At 36.9% G+C, this 22,433-nt stretch overlaps 1 protein-coding gene across 1 annotated transcript in view; it reads right to left on the bottom strand.

The window, feature by feature from the left end:
- MAGED1 (MAGE family member D1) overlaps window positions 1-21,105 on the bottom strand; it is a 73,486-nt gene extending 52,381 nt beyond the window's left edge. The window contains exon 1 of the mRNA XM_029240415.1: window positions 21,073-21,105. The gene's annotated coding sequence lies outside the window, so the exon portion shown is untranslated. The remainder of the gene's footprint in view (window positions 1-21,072) is intronic.
- Window positions 21,106-22,433: the final 1,328 nt, after the last annotated feature.

Below are 22,433 nucleotides of genomic sequence, written 5' to 3'. Positions count from 1 at the left end.
TATGGGAAAGGAAAGAGTTAATCAAGTCCAGGAAGCACAGAGAGCCCCATACAGGATAAATCCAAGGAGAAACACGCCAAGACACATATTTAATCAATATGTATTTAATCAAAAATTAAATACAAAGAAAACATATTAAAAACAGCAAAGGGAAAACAACAAATAACACACAAGGGAATCCCCATAAGGTTAACAGCTGATCTTTCAGCAGAAACTCTGCAATCCAGAAGGTAGTGGCAGGACATATTTAAAGTGATGAAAGGGAACAACCTACAACCAAGATTACTGGACCCAGCAAGGATCTGATTCAGATTTGACGGAGAAATTTAAAACGTTACAGGCAAGCAAAGATTAAGAGAAATCAGCACCACCAAACCAGATTTAAAACAAATGCTAAAGGAACTTCTCTAGGCAGGAAACACAAGAGAAAGAAAAGACCTACAATAACAAATGCAAAACAATTAAGAAAATGGTAATAGGAACATACATATTGATAATTTCCTTAAATGTAAATGGATTAAATGCTCCCACCAAAAGACACAGACTGGCTGAATGGATAAAAAACAAGACCCATATATACGCTGTCTACAAGAGACCCACTTCAGACCTAGGGACACATACAGACTGAAACTAAGGGGAGGGAAAAAGATATTCTGTGCAAAAGGAAATCAAAAGAAAGCTGGAGTAGCAATTCTCATATCAGACAAAATAGACTTTAAAATAAAGACTATTACAAGAGACAAAGAAGTACACTACATAATGATCAAGGGATCAATCCAAAAAGAAGATATAACAATTGTAAATATTTATGCACCCAACGTAGGAGCACCTCAAAATATAAGGCAAATACTAACAGCCATAAAAGGGGAAATTGACAGTAACACAATCATAGTAGGGGATTTTAACACCCCACTTTCACCAAAGGACAGTTCAACCAAAATGAATATAAATAAGGAAACACAAGCTTTAAATGATACATTAAACAACATGGACTTAATTGATATTTATAGGACATTCCATCCAAAAACAACAGAATACACATTTTTCTCAAGTGCTCATGGAACATTCTCCAGGATAGATCATATCTTGGGTCACAAATCAAGCCTTGGTAAATTTAAGAAAATTGAAATCGTATCAAGTATCTTTTCCAACCACAACGCAATGAGACTAGATATCAATTACAAGAAAAGATCTATAAAAAATACAAACACAAGGAGGCTAAACAATACACTACTTAGTAAGGAGGTGATCACTGAAGAAACCAAAGAGGAAATCAAAAAATACCTAGAAACAAATGACAATGGAGACATGATGACCCAAAACCTATGGGATGCAGCAAAAGCAGTTCTAGGAGGGAAGTTAACAGCAATACAATCCTACTTTAAGAAACAGGAAACATTTCAAATAAACAACCTAACCTTCCACCTAAAACAATTAGAGAAAGAAGAGCAAAAAAAAACCAAAGTTAGCAGAAGAAAGGAAATCATAAAGATCAGATCAGAAATAAATGAAAGAAACAAGAGCAAAGATCAAAAAAACTAAAAGCTGGTTCTTTGAGAAGGTAAACAAAATTGATAAACCATTAGCCAGATTCATCAAGAAAAAGAAGAAGACTCAAATCAATAGAATTAGAAATGAAAAAGGAGAAGTAACAACTGACACTGCAGAAATACAAAGGATCAGGAGAGATTACTAGAAGCAACTCTATGCCAATAAAATGGCCAACCTGGAAGAAATGGACAAATTCTTAGAAATGCACAACCTGCCGAGACTGAACCAGGAAGAAATAGAAAATATGAACAGACCAATCACAAGCACTGAAATTGAAACTGTGATTAAAAATCTTCCAACAAACAAAAGCCCAGGATCAGATGGCCTCACAGGCGAATTCTATCAAACATTTAGAGAAGAGCTAACACCTATCCTTCTCAAACTCTTCCAAAATATAGCAGAGGGAGGAACACTGCCAAACTCATTCTATGAGGACACCATCACCCTGATACTAAAACCAGACAAAGATGTCACAAAGAAAGAAAACTACAGGCCGATATCACTGATGAACATAGATGCAAAAATCCTCAACAAAATACTAGCAGACAGAATCCAACAGCACATTAAAAGGAACATACACCATGATCAAGTGGGGTTTATTCCAGGAATGCAAGGATTCTTCAACATATGCAAATTAATCAATGTGATACACCATATTAACAAACTGAAGGAGAAAAACTACATGATCATCTCAATAGATGCATAGAAAGCTTTCAACAAAATTCAACACCCATTTATGATAAAAACCCTGCAGAAAGTAGGCATAGAGGGAACTTTCCTCAACAGAATAAAGGCCATATATGACAAACCCACAACTAACATCGTCCTCAATGGTGAAAAACTGAAAGCATTTCCACTAAGATCAGGAACAAGACAAGGTTGCCCACTCTCACCTCTCTTATTCAACATAGTTTTGGAAGATTTAACCACAGCAATCAGAGAAGAAAAAGAAAGAAAAGGAATCCAAATCAGAAAAGAAGAAGTAAAGCTGTCACTGTCTGCAGATGACATGATACTATACGTAGAGTATCCTAAAGATGCTACCAGAAAACTACTAGAGCTAATCAATGAATATGGTAAAGTAGCAGGATACAAAATTAATGCACAGAAATCTCTGGCATTTCTATACACCAATGATGAAAAATCTGAGAGAGAAATTAAGAAAACACTCCCATTTACCACTGCAACAAAAAGCATAAAATATCTAGGAATAAACCTACCTAAGGAGACAAAAGACCTGTATGCAGAAAATTATAAGACATTGATGAAAGAAATTAAAGATGATACAAATAGATGGAGCGATATACCACGTTCTTGGATTGGAAGAATCAACATTGCGAAAATGACTCTACTACCCAAAGCAATTTACAGATTCAATGCAATCCCTGTCAAACTCCAACTGGCATTTTTCACAGAACTAGAACAAAAAAATTCACAATTTGTATGGAAACACAAAAGACCCCGAATAGCCAAAGCAATCTTGAGAACGAAAAATGGAGCTGGAGGAATCAGGCTCCCTGACTTCTGACTATACTACAAAGCTACAGTAATCAAGACAGTATGGTACTGGCACAAAAACAGAAATATAGATCAAGGGAACAGGATAGAAAGCCCAGAGATAAACTCCCACACATATGGTCACCTTATCTTTGATAAAGGAGGCAAGAAAATACAGTGGAGAAAAGACAGCCTCTTCAGAAAGTGGTGCTGGGAAAACTGGACAAGTACATGTAAAAGTATGAGATTAGAACACTCCCTAACACCATACACAAAAATAAGCTAAAAATGAATTAAAGACCTAAATGCAAGGCCAGAAAGTATCAAACTCTTAGAGGAAAACATAGGCAGACCACCCTATGACATAAATCACAGCAAGATCCTTTTTGACCCACCTCCTAGAGAAATGGAAATATAAACAAAAATAAACAAATGGGACCAATGAAACTTAAAAGCTTTTGCACAGCAAAGGAAACCATAAACAAGACCAACAGACAACCCTCAGAATGGGAGAAAATATCTACAAATGAAGCAACTGACAAAGGATTAATCTCCAAAATTTACAAGCAGCTCATGCAGCTCAATAACTAAAAACTAAAGAACCCAATCCAAAAACGGGTAGAAGACCTAAACAGACATTTCTCCAAAGAAGATATACAGATTGCCAACACAGGAAAGGATGCTCAACATCAATAATCATTAGAGAAATGTAAATCAAAACTACAGTGAGGTATCACCTCACATCACTCAGAATGGCCATCATCAAAAATCTACAGACAATAAATGCTGGAGAGGGTGTGGAGAAAAGAGAACCCTCTTGCACTGTTGGTGGGAATGTAAATTGATACAGCCACTATGGAGAACAGTATGGAGGTTCCTTAAAAAACTAAAAATAGAACTACCATACGACCCAGCAATCTCACTACTGGGCATATACCCTGAGAAAACCATAATTCAAAAAGAGACATGTACCACATTGTTCATTGTGGCTCTATTTATAATAGCCAGGACAGGGAAGTAACCTATGTGTCCACTGACTGATGAATGCCTAAAGAAGATGTGGCACATATATACAATGGAATATTACTCAGCCATAAAAAGAAACGAAATTGAGTTATTTGTAGTGAGGTGGATGGACCTAGAGACTGTCATACAGAGTGAAGTAAGTCAGAAAGAGAAAAACATATACCGTATGCTAACGCATATATATGGAATCTAAAAAAAAAAAAACAAAAACGGTCCTCAAATTCCTAGGCGCAGGACAGGACAAACGATGCAGATGTAGAGAATGGATTTGAGGACACAGGGAGGGTGAAGGGTAAGCTGGGAGGAAGAAAAAGAGTGGCATGGACATACATACGCTACGAAATGTAAAATAGATAGCTAGCGAGAAGCAGCCGCATAGCACAGGGAGATTGGCTTGGTGCTTTGTGACCACCTAGAGGTGATGGATAGGGAGGATGGGAGGGAGGCCCAAGAGGTAGGAGATATGGGGATATATGCATACATATAGCTGACTCACTGTTATACAGCAGAAACGAATACACCATTGTAGAACAACTATACTCCAATAAAGATGTTAAAAACAATCTATATGCTAACACATATATGGAATCTAAAAAAAAAAAAAGGTTCTGAAGAACCTAAGGGCAAGACAGGAATATAGACGCAGATGTAGAGAATGGACTTGAAGACACGGGGAGAAGGGTAAGCTGGAACTAAGTGAGACAGTCGCATGGACATATATACACTACCAAATGTAAAATAGAGAGCTAGCGGGAAGCAGCCACATAGCACAGGGAGATCAACTCTGTGATTTGTGACCACCTAGAGGGGTGGGATATGGCGGGTGGGAGGGAGAAGCAAGTGGGAGGAGATATGGGGATATATGTATACGTATAGCTGATTCACTTTGTTATAAAGCAGAAAGTAACAGACCATTGTAAAGCAATTATACTCCAATAAAGGTGTTAAAAAAACATAACTGAGAAAATGACTATCCTACTCATAGTAATCTACAGATTCAGTGCAATCCCTTTCAAATTCCTAATCGCATTTTTCAAAGAACTATGTATGGAAACACAAAAGATGCCGAAAAGCCAAAGCAATTTTGCGAAAGAAAAATAGAGCCGGAGGAATCAGGATCACTGACTTCAGACTATACTACCAAGCTACAGTAATGAAGACAGTATGGTATTGACACAAAAAAAGAAATATAGATCAATGGAACAGTATAGAAAGCCCACAGATAAACCCACACACTTATGGTCGCCTAATCTATGACAAAGGAGGTAGGAATACACAATGGAGAAAAGACAGCCTCTTCAACAAGTGGTGCTGGGAAAACTGGACAGCTACATGTAAAACAATGAAATTAGAAAACTCCCTAACATCTTACACAAAAATAAACTCAAAATGGATTAAAGACCTGAATGTAAGGTCAGACACTGTAAAACTCTTAGAGGAAAACATAGGCAAACACTGCTTGATGTAAAATGCAACAAAATCTTTTTTGAGCCACCACCTAGAGTAATGAAAATAAAAACGAAAATAAACAAATGGGACCTAATTAAACTTAAAAGCTTTTGCACAGCAAGAGAAACCGTAAATAGGACAAAAGGACAACTCTCACAATGGGAGAAAATATTTGCAAACAAAGCAACTTACAAAGGATTAATCTCCAAAATATACAAACAGCTCATGCAGCTAAATACCAAAAAAAACTCACAACCAAATCAAAAAATGGGCAGAAGACGTAAATAGACATTTCTGCAAAGAAGACATACAGATGGTCAACAAACACCTGAAAAGGTGCTCAACATCACTAAGTATTAGAGAAATGCAAATCAAAACTACACTGAGGTATCATCTCACACCAGTCAGAATGGCCATCATCAAAAAATATCTACAAACAATAAATGCTGGAGAGGGTGTGGAGAAAAGGGAACCATGCACTGTTGGTGGGAATGTAAATTGATATGGCCACTATGGAGAACAGTCTGGAGGTTCCTTAAAAAACTAAAAAATAGAACTAACATATGACCTAGCAACCCCACTACTGGGCATATACCCAGAGAAAAGCCATAACTCAACAAATACATGCACCCCAATATTCACTGCAGCACTATTTACAATAGCCAGGACATGGAAGCAACCTAAATGTCCATCAACAGAGGAATGGATAAAGAAGATGTGGTATGTATATATAATGGAATATTACTGAGCCATAAAAAGGAGTAAATTGGGTCACTTGTAGAGATATGGATGGACCTAGAGATTGTCATACAGAGTCAAGTAAGTCTGAAGGAGAAAAACAAATATCGTATATTAATGCATTTATGGGGAATCGAGAAAGATGGTATAGATGATCTTATTTGCAAAGGAGAAATAGAGACACAGATGTAGAGAACAAATATATTGACACCAAGGGGGGTGTGAGATGAACTGGGAGATTGGGATTGACATATATACAACTATTGATACTATGTATAAAATAGGTAACTAATGAGACCCTAATGTATAGCTCAGGGAACTCTACTCAATGCTCTGTGGTAACCTAAATGGGAAGGAAATCCAAAAGAGAGGGGATACATGTATACGTATAGCTGATTCACTTTGCTGTACAGTAGAAGCTAACACAACATTGTAAAGCAACTATACTACAATAAAAATTAAGTTAAGAAAATAAATAGGACTTCCCTGGTGGCACAGTTGTTAAGAATCCACCTGACAATGCAGAAGACACGGGTTCGATCCCTGGTCCAGAAAGATCCACATGCTGCAGAGCAACTGAGGCTGTGCGCCATGACTACTGAGCCTGCTCTCTAGAGCCCATGAGCCACAACTGCTGAGCCCACGTGCCACAACTACTGATACCTGCGTGCCTAGAGCCCATGTTCTGCAACAAGAGAAGCCAGTGCAATAAGAAGCCCATGCCCCAAAATGAAGAGTAGCCCCCGACTTGCCGCAACTAGAGAAAGCCCAAGTGCAGCAACGAAGACCCAACGCAGCCAAATAAATAAAAATATAATTAAAAATAAAAAATATTTAAAATAAATAAATAAAATAAAATGGCACAATTTGAGCATCAAAAAAATCATAATGCTACAAATAATCAGTACTGGAAAGAGTGTGCAGAAAAGGGAACCCTCCTACACAGTTGGTGGGAATGTAAATTGGTGCAGCCACTATGGAAAACAGTACAGAGATTCCTTAAAACACTAAAAATAGAACTATCCTATGATCCAGCAATCCCACTCATGGGCATGTATCTGGAAAAGACAAAAACTCTAATTCAAAGAAATATATGCACGCCAATGCTTATATCAGCACTATTTACAATAGCCAAGACATGGAAGCAACCCAAGTGCCCATCAACAGACTACAGGCTTAAGAGATATGGTATTTCTATACAATGGAATACTACTCAGACTTAAAAAATGAAATATTGCCACCGGAACATGGATGGATCTAAAGAATATCACACTAAGTGAAGTAAGTCAGGCAGAGAAAGACAAATATCATATGATATCACTTACAGGTGGAATCTAAAAAATAATACAAATGAATCTATTTACAAAAGAGAAACAGGGCTTCCCTGGTGGGAAGAATCCACCTGTCAATGCAGGGGACACGGGTTCGAGCCCTGGTCCGGGAAGATCCCACACGCCGCGGAGCAACTAAGCCTATGCGCCACAACTACTGAGCCTGTGCTCTAGAGCCCGCAAGCCACAACTACTGAAGCCTGCGTGCCTAGAGCTCATGCTCCCCAACAAGAGAAGCCACCGCAATGAGAAACCCGCGCACCGCAGAGAAGAGCAGCCCCCACTCGCCCAACTAAAGCCTGCACTCAGCAACAAAGATCCAACACAGCCAAAAATAAATAAAAATAAAAATAAATAAATTTAAAAAAACAGAAACAGACTCACAGACATAGAAAACAAACTTATAATTACCACAGGGGAAAGAGGGGGGGAGGAGGGATAAATTAGGAGTATGGGATTAATAGATACACACTACTATATATAAAATAGATAAGTAACAAGGATTTACTGTATAGCACAGAGAACTATATTTAATATCTTGTAATAACCTATAATGGAAAATAATCTGAATAAAAATGTAACTGAATCACTTTGCTGTACATGAAACTAAAACAATATTGTAAATCAACCACAGTAAAAAACATTTTTTAATCACAATGGATACACATTAACTACATAAAAATCCATGAATTCCTAATGATATTAAACAATGAAGGTCTCTAGGAAACCAATTCTCTGAAAATTAATAAATGATAAAAAAGTATTTATCTTTTTTTTAACGTTAACTCATTTTTTAACTGAAGTATAGTTAACTTACAATATTCTGTTAGTTTCAAGTGTATGGCAAAGCGATTCATTTACACACACATGTGAAAATGTATATATATATAATATATACATAATTTTTCAGATTCTTTTCCATTATAGGTTTTTATAAGATATTGGGTATGGTTCCCTGTGCTATAGAGTAGGTCCTTGTTGTTTACCTATTTTATATATAGTAGTATGCATACATTAATCCAAAACTCCTAATTTATCTCTCCCTCCCCCCAACCCTGCTATCCCCTTTGATAACCATAAGTTAGTTTTCTATGTCTGTGAGTCTATTTCTGTTTGTAAATCTTGACTTTCTTTTCATGAAACATATTTCAGGATGAAAAATATACCTGGTAAGGAAAAGGTCTCCTTTATAAAATAATCCCAGCTAACAAATGGAGAATGAGTGCTAGAATTAGACCACTACTTTCCAACCACTACTGAAATAATGAATTAGACAATTATCTTCAATGGCTGCTAAAATCAACAGGAGAAAGGGTGGTAGGAAATGCTACAATGGAGGTATCATGCTGAGATCACCTGCAAACACAAATCAATCCCAGCATCAGTTAAAAAGATAAAATGACACATGATGAAATGCAAAAGAAAGTGTGTAACACTGCCTGAAATGATTCTTTCCCTTAAAAAATAAACTGAATCTACTCAAGCCTCTAGCTCTAAATGCCAGTGAACAGGAAACATGAGGAGGGGAAAACACAATAAAAACCACCTCAAAGAAGCAATCATCTAAATCCATTTGTCAATCAGACAAATGATTTAGTTTCTCCAATAAATCAATGGTCTTTAAAATTGGGGCTGGGGAGGGGTGTATAGAGGATTTATAGGAAAGGAGACTCAAGAGAAAAACATCCAGTAGCAATAAATGGCCTTTGGACATATATTTTAAAAAGCTACTGTAAATAGACATTTTTAAGACAATCATGGAAATTTGAATATGGACTGAGCATTAGATAATATAAAGAATTATTATTAAACTTATTAGGTAAATATAATGGCCTAGTGGTTCCTTATATAACGCACCTATGAGTTAGGGATACAGAATAAGTTATTTATCTGTGCAATGACAGGATGGGTGGGATTGCTTTAATATGTCCCAGTGAAAAAAGTGGGTCAGGAGAAAAGATCAAACAAAATTGGCAAAATGGTATTACTTGTTGAAGCTTAGGAATAGAGTCATGCACAGTTTTTGGGTGTGTGTGTGTGTTTTACTATTTTCTACTTTAAATCTATCTGAAAATTTCAATTAAAAAAAAAACACAAGCCAATGTGAAAGACTTCCAACTGGCTCCTTCCAAACTTGATAGTTTGAGCAATAGAAGAAACAATGAATGCAATGAATTGAAAAGTACTAAATATATAACAAGTTCAATAAAATATAGAAAATGATGACAATAAAATCTTAAGAAATATAAAAACATGTTAGGACACTGCATTGTCACCCCTGACCTCTCCCACACTCTCCATCTGCCAGCAATGGAGGGTGTGGGCCCCACGCTCCAGCGCCATCCATTTTCAGGGCTAGTTGATTCGGCAGCCATGTGGCTGACAAGGTCTTGGTGCTCTGGCCTGGTGTCAGGCCTAAGCCTCTGAGGTGGGAGAGCCGAGTTCAGGACACTGGACCACCAAAAACCTCCCGGCTGCATGTAATATCAATCAGCAAGAGCTCTCCCGGAGATCTCTGTCTCAAAGCTAAGACCCAGGTCCATCCAACAGCCAGCAAACTCCAGTGCTGGACGCCCCATGCCAAACAACTAGCAAGACAGGAACACAACCCCACCCATTAGCAGAGAGGGTGCCTAAAATCATACTAAGTTCACAGATACCCCAAAACACACCACCAGATGCAACACTGCCCACCAAAAAGACAAGATCCAGCCACCCCCACAAGAACAAAGGCACTAGTCCCTTCTAACAGGAAGCCTACACAAGCCACTGAACCAACCTCACCCACTGCAGGCAGACACCAAAAACAATGGGAACTATGAACCTGCAGCCTGCAAAAAGGAGACCCCAAACACAGTAAGTAAAGTAAAATGAGAAGGCAGAAAAACACACAGCACATGAAGGAGCAAGGTAAAAACCCACCAGACCAAACAAATGAAGAGGAAATAGGCATTCTACCTGAAAAAGAATTCAAGTAATGATAGCAAAAATACTCCAAAATCTTGGAAATAGAAAATACAAGAAGCGTTTAACAAGGACCTAGGAGAACTGAAGACTAAACAAACAATGACGAACAACACAATAAGTGAAATTAAAAATTCTCTAGAAGGAATCAATAGCAGAATAACTGAGGCAGAAGAACGGATAAGTGACCTGGAAGATAAAATAGGGGAAATAACAATGGCAGAGCAGAATAAAGAAAAAAGATAACAATGTCAGAGCAGAATATAGAAAAAAGAATGAAAAGAATTGAGGACAGTCTCAGAGACCGCTGGGACAACATTAAACGCACCAACATTTGAATTATAGGGATCCCAGAAGAAGAAGAGAAAACGAAAGGGACTGAGAAAATATTTGAAGAGATTATAGTTGAAAACTTCCCTAATATGGGAAAGGAAATAGGCAATCAAGTCCAGGAAGCACAGAGTCCCATACAGGATAAATTCAAGAGAAAAACGCCAAAACACATATTAATCAAACTATCAAAAATTAAATACTAAGAAAAAATATTCAAAGTAGCAAGGGAAAAGCAACAAATAACATACAAGGGAACACCCATAAAGTTAACAGCTGATATTACAGCAGAAACTCTGTAAGCCAGAAGGGACTGGCAGGACATATTTAAAGTGATGAAAGGGAAAAAACTACAACCAAGGTTACTCTTCCCAGCAAGGATCTCATTCAGATTCAAAGGATAAATTATAACCTTTACAGACAGGCAAAGGTTAAGAGATTTCAGCACCACGAAACCAGCTTTACAACAAATGCTAAAGGAACTTCTCTAGGCAGGAAACACAAGAGAAGAAAAATACATACAAAAACAAACGCAAAACAATGAAGAAAATGGTAATACGAACATACATATCAATAATTACCTTAAATGTGAATGGTTAAATGCTCCTGTCAAGAGACATAGACTGGCTGAATTGATACAAAAACAAGACCCGTATATATGCTGTCTACAAGCGACCCACTTCACACCTAGGGACACATACAGACTGAAACTAGGGGGAGGGAAAAAGATATTCCATGCAAATGGAAATCAAAAAAAAAACTGGAGGAGAAATTCTTACATCAGACAAAATAGACTTTAAAATAAACATAACTAAAAGACAAATGAGGACACTACATAATGATCAAGGGATCAATCCAAAATGATATAACACTTGTAAAATTTATACACCCAACATAGGAGCACCTCAATACATAAGGCAAATGCTAACAACCATGAACGGGGAAATCGACAGTAACACAGTAATAGTAGGGGATTTAACACCCCACTTTCACCAATGGACAGATCATCCAAAATGAAAATAAATAAGGAAACACAAGCTTTAAATGACACAAGAAACAAGATGGATTTATTTGATATTTATAGGACATTCAACCCAAAAACAACAGAATACACATTCTTCTCAAGTGCTCATGGAACATTCTCCAGGATAGATCATATATTGGGTCACAAATCAAGCCTTGGTAAATTTAAGAAAATTGAAATCATATCAAGTATCTTTTCTGACCACAACGCTATGAGACTAGATACCAATTACAGGAAAGAATCTGTAAAAATTACAAACACATGTAGGCTAAACAATACACTACTAAATAACCAAGAGATCACTGAAGACATCAAAGAAGAAATCAAAAAATACCTAGAAACAAGTGACAATGAAAACGCGATGACCCAAAACCTATGGGATGCAGCAAAAGCAGTTCTAAGAGGGAAGTTTATACCAATAAAATCCAACCTCAAGAAACATCTGAAATAAACAACCTAACCTTACACCTAAAGTAATTAGAGAAAGAAGAACAAAAAAACCCCCAAAGTTAGCAGAAAGAAATCATAAAGATCAGATCAGACATAAATGAAAAAGAAATGAAGAAAATGATAGCAAAGATCAATAAAACTAAAAGCTGGTTCTTTAAGAAGATAAACAAAATTGATAAACCATTGGCCAGACTCATCAAGAAAAAAAGGCAGAAGACTCAAATCAATAGAATTAGAAATGAAAATGGAGAAGCAACATTGACACTGCAGAAATACAAAGGATCATGAAGATTACTACAAGCAACTATATGCCAATAAAATGGACAACCTGGAAGATATGGACAAATTCTTAGAAAAGCACAACTTTCTGAGACTGAACCAGGAAGAAGTAGAAAATATGAACAGACCAATCACAAGCACTGAAATTGAGACTGTGATTAAACATCTTCCAACAAACAAAAGCCCAGGACCAGAGGACTTCACAGGCGAATTCTATCACACATTTAGAGAAGAGCTAACACCTATAATTCCTCCAAAACATAGCAGAGGGAGGAACACTCCCAAACCAAACAAAGATGTCACAAAAAACAAAAACTACAGGCCAATATTACTAATGAACATAGATGCAAAAATCCTCAACAAAATACTAGCAAACAGAATCCAACAGCACATTAAAAGAATCACACACCATAATCAACTGGGGTTTATCCCAGGAATGCAAGGATTCTTCAATATACACAAATCAATCAATGTGATACACCATATTAACCAACTGAAGGAGAAGAACCATATGATCATCTTAATAGATGAAAAAAAAGCTTTTGAGAAAATTCAACACCCATTTATTATAAAAAGCCCTCAGAAAGTAGGCATAAAGGGAACTTACCTCAACATAATAAAGTCCATATATTACAAACCCACAGCCAGCAACGTTCTCAATGGTGAAAAATTGAAACCATTTCCTCAAAGATCAGAAACAAGACAGGGTTGTACACACTCACTACTATTATCCAACATAGTTTTGGAACTTTTAGCCACAGCAATCAGAGAAGAAAAAGAAATAAAAGGAACCCAAATCAGAAAAGAAGAAGTAAAGCTGTCACTCTTTGCAGATGACATGATACTATACATAGAGAATCCTAAAGATGCTACCAAAAAACTGCTAGAGGTGAATTTGGTAAAGCAGCAGGATACAAAACTAATGCACAGAAACTCTTGCATTCCTATACACTAATGACGAAAAATCTGAAAGAGAAATTAAGGAAACACTCCCATTTTCCACTGCAACAAAAAGAATAAAAAACCTAGGAATAAACCTACCTAAGGAGACAAAAGACCTCTATGCAGAAAACTATAAGACACTGGTGAAAGAAATTAAAGACGATACAAACAGATGGGAGAGCTATACCATGTTTTTGGATTGGAAGAATCAACACTGTGAAACCGATTATACTACCCAAAGCAATCTATAGAATCAATGCAATCCCTATCAAACTACCAACGGCATTTTTCACAGAACTAGAACAAAAAATTTCACGATTAGTATGGAAACACAAAAGACCCCAAATAGCCAAAGCAAGCTTGAGAAAGAAAAACGGAGCTGGAGAAGTCGGCTCCCTGACTTCAGAGTACACTACAAAGCTACAGTAATCAAGACAGTATGGTACTGGCACAAAAACAGAAATATAGATCAATGGAACAGGATAGAAAGCCCAGAGATAAACCCACGCACATATGGTCACCTCATTTTTGATAAAGGAGGCAAGAATAAACCATGGAGAAAAGACAACCTCTTCAGTAAGTGGTGCTGGGAAAACTGAACAGCTACATGTGAAAGAATGAAATTAGAATACTCCCTAACACCATATACAAAAATAAACTCAAAATGGATTAAAGACCTAAATGTAAGGCCAGACACTATCAAACTCTTAGAGGAAAACACAGGCAGAACACTCTGTGACATAAATCACAGCAAGATCCTTTCTGACCCACCTCCTAGAGAAATGGAAATAAAAACAAAAATAAACAAATGGGACCTAATGAAACTTCAAAGCTTTTGCACAGCAAAGGAAACCATAAACAAGAAGAAAAGACAACCCTCAGAATGGGAGCAAATGTTTGCAAATGAAGCAACTGACAAAGGATTAATCTCCAAAATATATAAGCAGCTCATGCAGCTCAATATCAAAAAAACAAACAAACCAATCCAAAAATGGGTGGAAAACCTAAATAGACATTTCTCCAAAGAAGATATACAGATTGCCAACAAACACATGAAAGGATGCTCAACATCACTAATCATTAGAGAAATGCAAATCAAAACTCCAATGAGGTATCACCTCACACCAGTCAGAATGGCCATCATCAAAAAACCTACAAACAATAAATGCTGGAGAGGGTGTGGAGAAAAGAGAACCCTCTTGCACTGTTGGTGGGAATGTAAATTGATACAGCCACTATGGAGAACAGTATGGAGGTTCCTTAAGAAACTAAAACTAGAACTACCATATGACCCAGCAATCCCACTACTGGGCATGTACCCTAAGAGAACCATAATTCAAAAAGAGTCATGTACCACAATGTTCATTGCAGCTCTATTTACAATAGCCAGGACATGGAAGCAACCTAAGTGTCCATTGACATGTGAATGGATAAAGAAGATGTGGCACATATATACAGTGGAATATTACTCAGCCATAAAAAACGAAATTGAGTTATTTGTAGTGAGGTGGATGGATGTAGAGTCTGTCATAGAGTGAAGTAAGTCAGAAAGAAAAAACAAATACCATATGCTAACACATGTATACGGAATCTAAAAAAAAAAAATGGTTCTCATGAACCTAGGGGCAGGACAGGAATAAAGACGCAGAAGTACAGAACGGACTTGATGACATGGGGAGGGGGAAGGGTAAGCTGGGACAAAGTGAGAGAGCAGCAATGACATATATACACTACCAAATGTAAAATAGATAGATAGTGGGAAGCAGCTGCCTAGCACAGGGAGATCAGCTCGCTGTTTTGTGACCGCCTAGTGTGGTGGGATAGGGAAGGTGGGAGATTCAAGCGGGAACGGATATGTGGATATATGTATACACATAGCTGATTCACTTTGTTATACAGCAGAAACACACACAACATTGCAAAGCAATTATACTCCAATAAAGATGTTAAAAAAAAACACATTATGTTGGTTGATGGTTTTAAATACCAAGTATAAAATAGTTGTGGGGAAAAAAATTAATTTGAAAATGGAGTAGGTAGGTATTAGATGATATTAGGGAATTATTGTTAATTTTTCTTAGTGAGATAATGGCAATTAAATTATTTACAAAATGTTCCTATTATTAGGAGATGAACACTGAGATATTTATGGGGAAAGTGCCATATGTGCTCTTCAAACTGATCTGTTAAAATGGTATCTCAATCATAATGCCAAGAAAGATTTTTGTGAAAACTGACAAGCTGATTCAGCAATGTATACTGGAATTCAAAAGGCCAAGAATAGGGCTTCCCTGGTGGTGCAGTGGTTGAGAGTCCGTCTGCCGATGCAGGGGACACGGGTTCGTGCCCCAGCCCGGGAAGATCCCACATGCCGCGAGGCGGCTAGGCCCGTGAGCCATGGCCGCTGAGCCTGCGCGTCCGGAGCCTGTGCTCTGCAACGGGAGAGGCCACAACAGTGAGAGGCCCGCATACCGATAAAAAAAGAAAAGAATAACCAAAGCATTATTGAAGAAAAAGAGCTAAATTGTAGGACTTACTGACCATAAATAAGATACATTATAAAGTTACATTAATTATAACAGTGGTACTCATATAAGAATAGAGAAACCAAAATGAACAGAATCCAGAAACAAACAGTCATATATAACCTAACCTTTGATTTATGAAAAAGATGATGACACTATAGGAGGGAAAGGATGATCTTTTCAATAAGTGGTATTGGATTGACTGTATGTCTGTTTCAACAATAACAACAAAACAGTGGGCCTTTACCTATATCCATAACTCATACTGGCAACATACAATAAAATGAATATCAAATGAATTGGAAATATAAATGAGATTAAACAGTAATACCACATAGAAAACTATCTTTATGACCTTGGGAAAGGCAAAGATTTCTTAACCAGGACAAACAAGCACTACTCATGAAGGGGAAAAATTATAAATTGAACAATATTAAAATTGAGATACAGGCATATCTTGTTTTAGTGCACTTCACAGATATTGCATTTTTTACAAATTAAAGGTTTGTGGCAACCCTATGTTGTCAGATGATGGTTAACTTTTTTTAGTAATAAAGTATCTTTTAATTAAGGTATGTACATTGTTTTTTAGACAATGCTATTGCACACTTACTATACTACAGCATAGTGTAAAATTAACTTTTATATGTACTTGGGAACCAAAAATTTCATAAGACTTGCTTTATTGTGATATTCACTTTATTGCAATGGTCTAGAACCAAACCAAGGTGTGCCTGTATTCAGTTCATCAAAAGACACCATTAAGAGACTGAAAATGCAAGCAACTGAGATTTGCAAATAAATAGATCTAACAAGTATTCACATCCTTAATATAGAAAGATCTCCTACAAATCAATAAGAAAAGGATAGTCAAAGAGAAAAAGTGGTCAAAAGACTTGAACAGGCACCTCAAAAAAAAGATACCCAGGCCAACAAACATGAAAAGACACACATTTATCACCAGAGATATGCAAATTAAAACCACAATGAGGTACCATTAATAACCACTAGAATGGCTACTTTTTTTTTCCTTAGAAAGACAACACAATGACAAGTGTTGGCAATATTCTAGAGCAAATGGAACTCTTAAAATTTTCTATTAGGAGTTTTTTAGTACAACCAATTTGGAAAACCAATTGGCAGTATCTACTAAAGCTAATCTTATCCATAACCTGTGATTCATCAATTCTACTATTAGGTGTATGCTCAACAGAAAGCTGTGCATATAATCACCAAAAGACATGTTCTAGAATGTTTACAGTACTATTTGCAGGCCAAAGATGTAAAAAACCAAAATGCCCATCAGTTGTGGTATATTCACACAATGGAATACACGCAATAAGAATGACGGAATTACTACTACGTCCAATAACTTGGATCAATCTCAAAAGCAAAATCTTAAGCCAAGTAAGTCAAACACCAAAAAATACATACTATACTATTATATTTTTATAGAGTCCAAAAACAGGCAAAATTATTATACAGTGATAGAAGCCAAGATGTGATTAATTTGGAGTTTAGTTTGTGACTGGTAGGGAATACATTCAAGGGATTTCAAATACTGATCATTTTCTATTTTTTTTTTACTGAAGTATAGTTGACTTACAATATTATATTAGTTTCAGGTGTACAGCACAGTGACAATATTTTTATAGATTATACTGCATTAAAATTATTACAAGATTATGGCTATAATTCCCTGTGCTATACAACATATCCTCCTTGCTTATCTATTTTATACATAGTAGTTTGTATCTGTTAATCCCATACCTGTAATTTGCCCCTCTCCCTTCTGGTAACCACTAGTTTGTTTTCTATATCTCTAAGTCTGTTTCTGTTTGGCTATATACATTCATTTGTATTATTTTTTAGATTCCACATATAAGTGATACCATAATGTATTCGTCTTTCTGTCTCACTTATTTCACTAAGCATAATATTCTCCAGGTCCATACACATTGCTGCAAATGGCAGGATTTCATTCTTTTTTATGGCTGAGTAATATTCCATTGTATATATACACCACATCTTTATCCATTCATCTGTTGATGGATACTTGAGTTGCTTCCATATCCTGGCTATTGTAATTAGTGGTGCTATGGACACTGGGGTGCATGCATCTTTTCGAACTAGTGTTTTCATTTTTTCTGGATATATACCCAGGAGTGGAATTGATAGATCATATGGTAGGTTACACAGGGGTGAAAATGCTTTGAGCTGTACACTTATATGTGCACCTTTCTGCATGTATTTAAGTTTACTTAAAAATAATGCCTACAAATCTCAAATGGTTCAGCCAAAATAGATCAAAAAATAGATAAAACAGTATACTTCAATTTTTAAAAATTGGATGGATGAATAGTGAGCAAGTCAGTGAATAAGTGAGCTAATATGGCAAAAGTTAACAACTGTTGAATCTAGGTTCAGAGTATAAAAGTATTAATTGTACTCTTCTTTCAACTTATGCTTGTTTAAATATTTTATTAAAAAATATTCAAGTAAAAAGAGTAATCACACCTCTCAGTTCTTAATATTTATAACTAGGAAGTAAATCAAGCACCTGATATAATCTGACTTGTGAAAGGAAACTTACAAAATGAAATTTTTATACCCAGACTATTTCTAATAAAATAAAATATTCTGTGTATTTTCTATTTCTCATTAATGAAAAGAGACAGAGAAAGAGAGGACCAGGCCAGGACTAAGTGTCTGACACACTTTAACTCCATTAACTCCACTACCAAGTTACTATCCACCTGAGTCTTGGTTTTATCATCAGGAAAATGACAATGATGATACTGACTTTAGAGAGTGGTTTTGAACATTGATTAGGGAGCCACTAAATTCATTTCAATTTACCATACCAAACATTTATGGGCAACATATTATGAACATGCAGTGATAAGAGCAGTGAGAGAGGAAAGCAAGTATGCTGTAGGACAGCACACAATGCACCACAAATAAACAGACTGAGGAAGAGGTGAGGATAGAGACAGAGATACGTCTTCCTAGAGGGGCTGGTAACTGACAATTCACTTAAATGGTAGCAAGAAGCTAGCCAAGCAGAAGAGAATATGGGGAATTTACACGGACAGATTAGATCATCTGAGTATGCAGAGTGGTTCATTAATGCTATGCAGTAAAGTGACCACAAGCAGAAGGGAGGAGAGGGAATGTTGGAAGCAGAGTGACCAACAAATGCAGAGACACTGTCATAGATATACCCTATTTTTCCACTAGTAACTGTATAGTTTGTGCTCTCTCTTCCTTTAGGTTTCTGCTCATATGTCACGATACCAGGGAGGCCTTCCTGACCATCCTATCTAACATAGTACAATCTATTATATATTTCTTATATATTCACTTATTGTCTCTCGAGTAGTTTAAAGGACTTTGTTCTTGTTTTTATTTTCCACTGTTGTATCCTCAGTGCTTAAAACACTGTCTGGCGTATAAAAGCTATTCAATAAAAAAACTCTTGAATGAATGGATGGATGGATGCACACCCAGTGGGTTAAAGCCAGTGTGATATTTAAGTGCTGTTAAATTATGATTTGAATAGATAATAAATAGACATCAGCAATACCCTTTGAAAAAGTTCCTAAGTGTTTTGGTGTCATGAAACCTCAGTCTCCTCATTAAAGAACTGAAAATTATACCTGGCCTAGAAAAAAGAATCATCTCTTATTTTGGCAAGCCTAACACATTAGCTACAGGAGGAAGAGGGAATAAGTTGCTTGTTCAAAGAGATCTCTGGTTAAACTCCTCTTTAGACCCTGAAAAATCCCTGACACTCATTATAAATTTAATGATCATTTCCTCTCCCTTGGGTAAAGAACTGAAATAATAAATTGTGATAATTAATGAATATTCTCGCAAGACAAATTACACATGATAAATGGAGCAGAAAAATACATTTCACATTGCAACAAATGAAAAAAAAAGACAAAGTTCATATTGCACCAAATAGATAATACATGCGAAGCTCCTAGAAAAAAATCTTTGCCTGAAAATTCTGCCAACTTGCTCTTCAATGTTGCTACTGGACACCAGAAAAAGATTTACATAATAAACCGAACTCATATGAAACGATAAATTTGTGATTGGATGTCATATCTGTCAACCATTTCTGCTCTGTGAGAAATTCTAAAGGGGATGGGAAAGCTTCCAGCCTCTAAAGCTGACACCAAATTATAGGCAAAATCCACTATGTTTGCCACTCTAAAAATTTGGGGATTCAATTGTATACCAAAATTTTTTTAAGTGTCATGAGTGGAGGGCTGAAACCAGTGCAATACCTGATATGTGATTTCGTTTTGGGTAAAAAATAAATACATAAAAGGACATAATTTGAACAAGTTCCTATGTCTCTGAGAGCTCTAAAATTTCTGCTCCTTTTCTTATTTTTAAAAAGAACAAAAGCCAGCCTTGCCCTTGAAATTGAAGTCACATCTAATTTCAGAAAGTATATAATTCACCGGCCTCTGCAGGAGTGGGACCGAAGAGATCAGAAGTCTTCAGGGGGAGTAAAATACTGGGGTCAAAAGAAAAAAGAAGGAAGAATGTAGGTTCAGAGTGGGGGAAGGAGGTAGCAAAAGTTCTGAGGCTAAGAGGGGAGCGGGTTGGAAGGTGGGAGTAAGAGGTAGGAAAGAAATCGGTGGTAGAGGGAATGACCCAAACTCAGAAAGACTGGTTAGAGGATTCGGGATAAAGAGGAGAAGTGAAGAATAATCAGGGATAAAAGGACCACGAGAGTCAGAAGGCGGAAGGGGATGACGGCCAGCCATCTCCTGAGGCGTAAGAGAGAGGAGAGAGTGAGCGATCGGAACCACAAGCGTCAGAAACATCCCTCAGTGTACCCTGGGGATGAATTCTTTCCACCTCGTGTTGAAGCAAGGAGGAAACCGTCCCTGAGGTGTCTGCGGACTCACTTGTGAAAATTACCAGTCCCTTTCTTTACACTCACCTTGATGAAGAACGCCGCGACGCGACGATGGCGTGACCGGAAGTGCTATTTTCTTTTGTTTGGAGGAAGCTTTAGCCCGGGCCGCCACACCCTCCCCCCGCCTTCACTCCAGACAACTTCCTGTGCCTCTCTAGCAAGCTCTTGAAATACTGTATCTCAGTGGCTCTCTCACCAGATGGGAACCCGGATAGTGACGTAAGATGTCTGGAAGAGGGAATCAGTAACTTTTTACAAATCCTAGCCCTAGTCATCCCAGGAATTACAGCATCTCCGCCAAACTCTACGCATCCAATTTGTCACCTCGCCTTCCTGATTCAGACTTTCAAATACCTCCCTTACCTTTAGTCCCTTAACTCTCGGATGTCTACAGTTACGTATTTACGATACTGATTTACTGCTTCCTGACATTAAAAAAATAATAATAAATTCATGTTTATTAGTGGCATACTTCGATTTCAAGATTTTTAAAACTTCTTAATCTGAATCATTTTTGTCTTGGAATGGTATCCAGAGAGTTACGTGCCATACTCAAATTTCCAAATAAATAAAAGTGAACTCATTTAGAAAGCGTTCTTGTATACTTGTATACTCACCCCGAAAATGAAGACAATGATAATTTGACAAAAAGTTTCAATAATAAGAATAATCCTTACTCTGGTTAAAAGTTCAATATTGAGTTAATTATTGTCATTACCTCCAGAAAGCTCTTCTGGGCCCAAAATCTGTACCCCAGGCCTTCTCTTTTGTGGTTATTTTCAATAAATCCACAAATGTACCAAACACTATTCTATACCCAGAGGCATCGCACTAGAACCCCACAACATAGGGAGGGGCTAAAGGCGACATTTAAACACATAAGAGTATAGCATAAAATTGGTGATTATAAATGTTTGTAGAATGAGTAAACGACCAAAATGTGGTCAAGGCAATGACGGGGACTGACACAAGGTCCTTACTTTTGCTAGTATTTGTATAGTTCATTTCAACATTTGACTCATATTTTGTCATTCACCCAACAGATTTTGAACAACCACTCAGTGTAAGGTTCTGCTTCTGATATTGTCCATATAAAGAAGAATAAGACATAGTCCTGGATTTCAAGACCCTCCAACCAGTGGGGGAAATGAACACATAAACAACTAGCAGCACTATAATGTGACAATAATAATCGGTAAAGAGAAGACAGTGTTGCAACTATGGCTATCCAATTGACTGGCGAATACTAAAAACCTAAAATAGACCTTATCTCCTAGAAGGTGCTCAATAAAGGCTGGTTTAATGTTCAATAAGTGATTGAATGGATGAATGAAAAGGAAGAATGACAGTGGATTTGAAGTGTGGTGTGAAAGAAGCGGTGATGA

This window comes from Monodon monoceros, unplaced genomic scaffold (genome assembly GCF_005190385.1).
Source record: "Monodon monoceros isolate NGI ecotype Baffin Bay Population unplaced genomic scaffold, NGI_Narwhal_1 Super_Scaffold_22, whole genome shotgun sequence".
Classification (NCBI taxonomy): Eukaryota; Metazoa; Chordata; class Mammalia; order Artiodactyla; family Monodontidae; genus Monodon; species Monodon monoceros.
Note: the sequence above shows the minus strand (reverse complement) of the source record. Positions and strands in the feature narration are given on the sequence as shown.